The following is an 8388-nucleotide window of genomic DNA, read 5'->3' on the forward strand; positions in this document are numbered from 1 at the left end:
ATATTTCCTTAAATTTATCTTCATAGCAGGGGAAACAGCACTGAGATAGAACAGTGGCCACATCTTGAAGACAAATCATGGGGAAGCCCAAGAGATCACTGTCTTTTCATGATATAAGAAAGATCGCACTGCATCTGCAACTCCCTCCAAGGCTCAGGGAAAAATGGAAGAAATGGCTGAAAGAACCAGAGGAAAAGGGTGGAGTGTAGCCTGGAAATTACTCCTTCCTATGAAAAGTATGTGTGAGGAGTGAGCATGGGGCACCCTGGGAAGAAGGGTGGAGTACACCCAGTGCAGAGCTAGCAGCAGCAAGACTGGAATAGAGAGGCAAGGGCATGGTGGGGCCTCAGCTAGGACCAGGAAGTGTGTGGCAGCTGGTGCAAACAGCAGAGGCATCCTGACGAGTATTGAAGTGAGATGGGACATTCACATACAGTTTGTCCACAAGGCACAGGCAAAAGCTGACAGAGACTATGGACAGGGCTGGAATGACAACGTCTCTTTCAAAGTCTCTCCCTCCCTATCATATAAACCATCTCCTACCATTTTGTAAGGGTTTCCAGAAACATAGGATTTATGTCTGGGTTTAGACTTTCAAACACAGCCGTAAATGAGGTGGCACTTGCTTGTCTGTAAGTAAACCCACACCCAAAGCTCAGTTAGCAAGTCCAATAAGCTCAGTTAGCAAGTCCTTAAGATTCTTCAGACCGGGGTTTGGAGAATTATTTCCTCAAGCTGTCCCAAGGACTGTGGGGAGGATATTTGATGCCAAGTGCACCTCCCAGCAGTGAATTTGATTTACAATTGGCATAGCCCGGCACGATACAATGAAGCTCAGAATTAATTTTGGAAGAGCTTTGATGTTGTCCCAGATATGGGGAAAGAGACCAACAACTGAAGTAAAGTGGGGTGAGAGGAGAGTGTGGGCTGAGGAAATGTTAACCTGGTGGGCCATTCCCATAGGCTTGGTGGGGGTGGCTGTAGTGGCATGGTTAATGCAGCGGACAGTGAGAAATGTAGCTAGGGTGAGGCCTTCTAAACAGTTGAGGTGGACGGGAGAGAGCCCAGGGTGTCAGCCATCTTGTAGATGGCATGGGGTAGCATGCTTGCTTGACCACAGGGGACTGCCATGTGAGTATGGAGAGGCCCTGAAAACAGCAGTAGGTCTGGAACAGATTCCATAATGTCTTGGAGTAGCACACCAGGGACAGAAATGTCAAAAAGGAGCTGCAGATGTTGCTTGGCCACTGCTATTGATAATAAGAAATCTGTCCCAGGCAGAGGCCTTAGCCAGAAGGGAACCTGAAGGTGTTAGAGAGGAATTAGAACTGGAAAGGGATTGGGAGCTGGCCTCTTCAGTACTAGCTTCTGACCTTGCCAGTGAATTAGATAAGAGAGAAAAGGAGGTGGAGGTGTTGGCATGCCATTTTTTTACATCTAGGAGGTCAAAAGAGAAAAAAGCCAAGATCAGAATGATAATAAAAGGCCCATCCTGGGATCCTAAAACCTGGAACCCCTGGGAAGAGTCGGGTAGTGAGGAAGAAGGAAGTGACCTAGAGATAGTGAGAGATGCTCCTGGGTCGATTTTAAAATAAAAGAAAGGGAAAATCCATGGTCCTGCATGCTGACGGAGGCCTTAGCAATAGCTCGGTGCAGGAGACCATGGTAATTTGAGAATACTCAGCAACAGAGCAGTTACAATATTAGGAAAGGTATTTAAACAAGCAATGAAGGAGTCTTTGGCCACCTGGCTTGTGAGGCTGTGGGACATGGAGACAGATGGAATCATTTTAAGTTCTACAGAAGCAGAGAAGTTAAACATAACCACTCATCCCTATTTGAGACAAATACTTCACAATTTAAGGCAATATGAGGGAAATCAGTCCATGATGAATTGGCTCATAGTAGCCTGTGAATCAAATTCAGTGCTGGGAGGTAGACATGGCATCTGATCCCCTCCTTCCATGGTCCTTAGACATCCTGAGAAAAGAATTCTCCAAACCCCAGTTTGAAGAATCTTAACGAATTTATTGGACTTGCTAAGTGAGTTTGGGATGCTGGTTTACTTATGGAAGAGTAAGAACACATTCACAGCTGTGTGCAAAAGTCCACATCCAATCATAAATCCCATGGTTCCTGACAGCCTCACAAAATGGCAAGAGACTGGCCTCACTGTTTTCCCAGCTTTTATAGCCTTAGTCCCTCCATGCATGCAGCTAAGGTCAACCCATTGCAGGAGACTTAAGAAAGAAAATGATTGAGCAAGGCCCATAAGACTGGTATGTAGCTTTGGTGGCAATGCTAAGCCCCGTGGTCGGGCATGACCTGTATAGCCTGGCAAGGCTCCAGCAAATTTAAATGATTTAGATCAACATGTAAACAGGGTTCAAAATGTGCTAAAGTGAGTACACAAAGGAAAAGAACCGAAACTCAGCAAAGGTGGCCCTACTTGACTCCCGAGCACAGATGTTGCTGGATCTGCACAGAGCAGGAGTTACTAGGGAAAAGATACATAGCCAGCCAAACACTGTGCTGGTTAGTCTGTGGAGGGCTTCAAGATCTGACTAGCAATTCACCACAGAAGTAAGAGAAACTGGGGATCAGGAGGTGCTGGTAACTCCAACTGTGCCCCCTGCTCCAGAGGAAGGCAGCCTCATTGGATTGGATGGATTGGATGCCCCCTCAACCATTGTCTTGAAGGGGTGGCCAAGGTTGCCCACAAGTGAGGGCCATACTGGGTGACCAGTGGCCACATGTCAAATTGAGGATTTATTGGTCCCCAATTACTATACAAAACACATGGACCCTAGTGGATACTGGGGCAGAGTGTACATTTATTCACAGCAATCCCCTAAAACATCAGGGCCTGTGGATAGCAGTGGATGGGTATGGGGATAAAACCATACAATATAATAGACTATACTCATTCTGGGAGTGGGCAATTATCGCCCCCCCCCCAGGAGTACAATGTGTGTATCTCTGACATTCAAGAGAACATTTTAGGGGTGGATGCCTTGCTAGATCACACCCTACATACTACTGTGGGAGAGTTTCAGCTGAGGGAGTGATGAGTAAAGGCAATTACTTGGGGGTGGGCAAGATATGAGCCAGTTAAATTGCCCACCCCATGGAAGGTGGTGAATATCAAACAGTACCAGCTGTTTGGTGGTCTAAACGAAATTACTAAAACCATCCAGGAACCAGAGCGAGTAGAAGTTATCTGCTTATCCCTTTCATAGTCCTGTTTGGCCTACTAGGAAGCCAGATGGCTCCAGGAGAATGACTCTAGATTACTGGGAGTTAAATAAGTGGTGTCTCCCATTCATGCAGGGGCTGCCCAATATTGAGATGCTAACTGATCAGCTGGTGCAGGAAATGGGGTCCTTCCACACTGCACTGGACCTTGCTAATGCATTCATTAGTATTCTCCTAGCTGCTGAATCCCAAAATCAATTTGCGTTGATGTGGAATGGAAGACAATGGACTTTCAGAGTACTTCCCCAAGGTTACTGCCACAGCTCCATGGTTTGTCACGGGATGGTGGCCCAGGACCTGGTCCTGTTACCCTGCCCTCCTTCTGTAAGGAGGTTCCAGTACATAGATGACATAATGCTAACACTGAGCGCCTTACAGATTTAGAAGCTCATTTAGGGAACATGCAAGTGCACCTGAAGGAGCAAGGATGGGAAATCAACCGGCACAAGGTACAAGGGCCCGGTACAGTGGTAAAATTCTTAGGAGTTTTATGGTCAGGCAGAACTCACATGATACCCAGTGCAATGGTTAAGAAAATCTTACAACAACCTGTACCAATAAATGCTAACCAGTTACAGGTATTTGGGGGAACTTCTCAGATATTGGCAAATTTTTGTACCTCACCTTGCTCAGGTTACATTGCATAGTCTAATAAAAAGGGGTACTACACAAGATTGGGATGTAAAGGCCTAAGAGGCTTTTGAGCAGGCCAAGGTACTGGTTGGGCATGCTAAGCAGATGTAAAGGCCAAAGAGGTACTGATTGGGCAAGCTAAGCAGGTGTGTGCCCCAATACCTTGGTGTCCCTCCCTCTTGAAAGTCACCAGGATCCCTAAAGGTTATGGGTCGGGCTTATGGCAAAAACAACCCAAACAGGGATTTGGAAATGGGCAGAGTCCTAGTACACAGCACTAGAACAGCAACTGCTGGCTGTGTACAAAGAATTACAACAGATAGAATACATTACGGGCCCCACCCCCACTACTGTAAAAACCGCATATGTCATAAAAGGATGGGTGGACAGCTTGTTAGCCAAGCCCCTGTCAGGGGTGGCCCAAAACCAAACACTTCAAAGATGGCATGCATATTTGCAACAGCAAGGGGTGGTGTCAGCAAGCCTGATCACCAATGCCCTGCAAGCAGTACTAGGACCAGTATCAATTCAAGGCACAGAGCCTCTCCCTCCACCTCCTATAGTTGACTATCTATCAAGACCTGACCAAGTACTAGAAGAGGCTACCCCAATTCCAGCTGATGCCTTGTATACCTATGGCACTAGCAGCAGTGCCAGACAAGAATGGGTAGCAGTGGCAATACAGATGAACACTGACACTACATGGCTAGAGAAGGAGAAAGCAGTCAATGGGCCGAATTGAGAGCTGTATGAATAGTAATAATGAGGGAGCCTTGGCCAGTTACAATTTTTACTGTCAGTGGGCTATGTTCAAGGGCTTAACTTTATGGATGGCTCAGTGGGAGAAAGAAAACTTGCAGGTGCTAGGATGGCCACTATGGGGACAACAAATGTGGAAGGACATATATAATAAAGTGCAGGAGCTATTGCCCTTGGAAGTTTATCAAGTGGCTGCCTATCAACTGGTGAGTCCCGCCAGGAATCAGGAAGCTGGTGCCTTCCCCATGGTGAGGGCTGTCCATCCTCAGGTTCCCCTAGAAGCAGCTCACAGGATTCATATCAAGTCAGGCCACAGAAAAGACAACACAGGATGCAGAATAGCCAAAGCAGCCGGCATTCTGGTAATATATGATGACATCCAACAGGCTGTCCAGGCCTGTGAGGCATGTTCCCAGTTATGGCCCTGGAGGATGGATTCCATGATGGGACACATGCACAAGGCAGCTTCCCCTGTGAGAGACTGGCAAGTAGATTATATAGGGCCCCTGCCAGTCAGTGAGGGGTGTAAATATACTCTCATTTGTGTGGACACTGCCACAGGCCTTACACAGGCCTTTCCTTGAAAGAGAGCAATAGGCAAGACTACTATGATGGGGCTTACTAAATTCAGTTTCATGTATGGGTGCCTGAGGCAAATTGATAGTGACAGAGGCACTGATTTCACAGGCACAGATGTGCAAGCTTGGGTTGAGGACAATCAGGTTCAATGGTATTTCCACCTTCCATACAATCCTACAGGAGCAGGAATAATTGAAAGAAAATCCAAGTGACAGGGGTGGGTTGCATCCCTATAAGCAGTTGGCCGAAGGGAACCCAGAGGTCCCCAAAACTATAAAAGCAATTGCCAATAATGTTGGTTGCACACCTGAAGTGGACAGTAAGACCCTATTGCTGAAGACGCACATGATGTGAGCACAGGAGAGGGAGAAATCAAGCTTGGACTAAGCTGGAAACTCCCTGCCACTGGATGGGTGGCTTTCATAGTGCCAGGAGGAGGTATGCAGCTGGTTGGAGGAGAATTGTGCCCCATTATCCTGTTCAAAAAAGGACCCCACTTGCTGCATTATCAACATGGGAAGCACGATGTTCCTGCTGGTGAAACAGTAGCTCTTCAAGTGTATGTAGAACCAGCTAAGTATAGATTGGACCTAATGCCCACTCCTAGGGATGGAACGCACATCGGATATTGCAGACCAGTCCATTGCCCTGTGGCAGGAGAAGTTATAGGCCCTGGTGGAGAAGCCACTGCAATTGTATTGTTAGATGGATGTGATGCATGTACTAATATACCATCCAAGCATTTGTGTTTACCCCATGAGCTATTATTGGAGTTACTGTTTCCGTGTTCTTGCTTCTTGCTGTTTGTGTTTTAATAGTAGGTGGAATATCCATGACAAACAGAGGATGTAGAGACATGAAGAGTCTAGTGACCTATTACAATGGGAGAAAGGTCGCCCCTCTCTGAGGCTCAGTTATATTCGTGGAAGAGGCAGGTGGAAACTTTTGTGAGAGCCAGAGGAAAGGGTGGAGATTGTGACCCAGATGTTCCTCTGACCCTGTGATGACAAGTCATGGGCCCTCCTCCTTCCCACCCTCTGCAAAGAAGCCACTCCCCTTCCATCTTCCTGCCAATTAGTTGACCATAGACACTTGCAGGGGAAGGGCTAAGGGTATAAAAGTTAGGAAAGCTGCAAGGCTAGTCTCTTGCCATTTTGTAAGACTGTCTGGAAACAGCCTTACAGTAAGGATTTATATCTGGGTGTGGACTTTTGAAGACACCCGTGAATGGGGTGGCACCCACTTGTCTGTAAGTAAACAGGCACCCCAAGCTAAGTTAAAAAGTCCAATAAACTCGTTAAGATTCTTCAAAGAGGGCTTTGGAGAATTTTTTCCTCAGACTGTGGCATGGACCATGGGAGGAAGTGATTGAATATCACGTATACCTCCCAGCACTGAACTGCTTCACTAATTTGACTTACATCTTGCTATGCCATGTTCCATGAGTCTTAGGTAGATGTTCCGTCATAGATGTGTCACTTAGGATTTGACATCTTGCAGACATATATTCTATTCTCTTGTTGTGACCCATTGTGGAACTCAATGTCTTGCCTCAATGTCTTGCAAAAAGAAGTCTTTAATGAGTGATGTATGACATACACTAATTAATGCATAAGAAGAGAAGGACACATAACCAGGCTCTACTTCCTGGATGCTAAGAACATATGAAAATGTACTTTGGGGATATAAATTAATCACATTCAGGGTGTAATATTGCCCTGGATTAATACCCTGTGACCTAAATATGATCATGTGTCTTTATAAGTGAATGACGAAGAGAGTTTGTCACAGAAAGAATAGAGGAAGTCAGTTTGGATGATGAAGACAGAGGTGAAGTGATATCAGAAACAGAATGAGAACTGCAGCCTCCACAAGCTGGAAGAGACAGTGAAAATATTTTTTTTTTCTAAATGCTTTACTGAGGTTTTTTGTTTTGTTTCCTTTTTAAAGTGGAGTTTTGCAAATTTCACTTAATACATTTTGATATCCCCATATTAAACACTCTTATTATCCCCTGCGAATTTCAGAGAGAGAAAGAGAGGCATGTTTTTATATATATATATATATGTGTGTGTGTGTGTGTGTGTGTGTGTGTGTGTGTGTGTGTGTGTCTACAAATGTCCCTTAGTGTAGTTCCTTCAGGGCTCTTCACATGTGAAGAGTGAAGAGGCGGACCTCATGCATCCTACTTCATCATTCTCCACATTATTCACTTTGATAGAGTTTGTCAGTGAACCTAAAGCCAGGAGAGCAGGCAAAAATACGCAATGATCTTCCTGTTTTGCTACCCAAATTGCTATAGTTGTACACACACACACACATACATGCTGCACTGTTGATTAGAAGCTGTTGATTCAAATTAAGATATGCAGGTTTTCACAGAAAGATATCTTTCTAACAGAGTCATCCTATTGTCTCCTTTTTCAGCATTCTAAAGCTACACAAAAATGTACTGTAGGAATTTGGTATATCAGAATAAGAGCATAGAAAACCCATACTACATATAGTGAGGCAAAACAGTTCAATGTAAATATTGATAATTTTCAACTGAAAATGACACCTGGTCATTAAGCAGATTAATACTGAGATTTTAGGGATGTATAAAATGAGTATTCTGTCAAAACGTACTTCACAGTGGATCATATGGGTAAAACTTCAGCTCCTCCTTTGATATCTTCAGTGATGCATATCAAAGAAGAGAAAATTTGTCCTTTGTGTGTTCTATGTATCAGTGAGTGTTGGGATCAAATTTGAACCCAAGAGTTTCTGAAATTAAGTATGATCTTTTCTTCCCAGAGAAGACCCATGTCCAGAACAATGGGACGTAAAGAATATAGAGTGAAATATAAAATTATAATCCTATCTGCACAACTCATAGCAGGGTCCAAATTGAGGAAACTGCAGAAAGATAATTGAATCCAAGCAATATGCTTCCAGAAATCCTGGTGTTAATGGAGAGATGACAACTGTTTTATCATCATGTCCATGATCACATAGTGAAGTCTAAGATAATAAAAGGAGAATGACATTAAATATATGGCAATATTTTCAAAACAAACAAACACAGATGTGAACTTCCTTTTGACTAATATGCTCAAATTTCCTAGAAGGGTGTCAGAAATTTTGTCATTGTAATAAGCTACCTGTAATAAACATGTTGAT

This window comes from Nannospalax galili, unplaced genomic scaffold, assembly GCF_000622305.1.
Source record: "Nannospalax galili isolate Female #2095 unplaced genomic scaffold, S.galili_v1.0 scaffold2584, whole genome shotgun sequence".
NCBI classification, from domain to species: Eukaryota; Metazoa; Chordata; class Mammalia; order Rodentia; family Spalacidae; genus Nannospalax; species Nannospalax galili.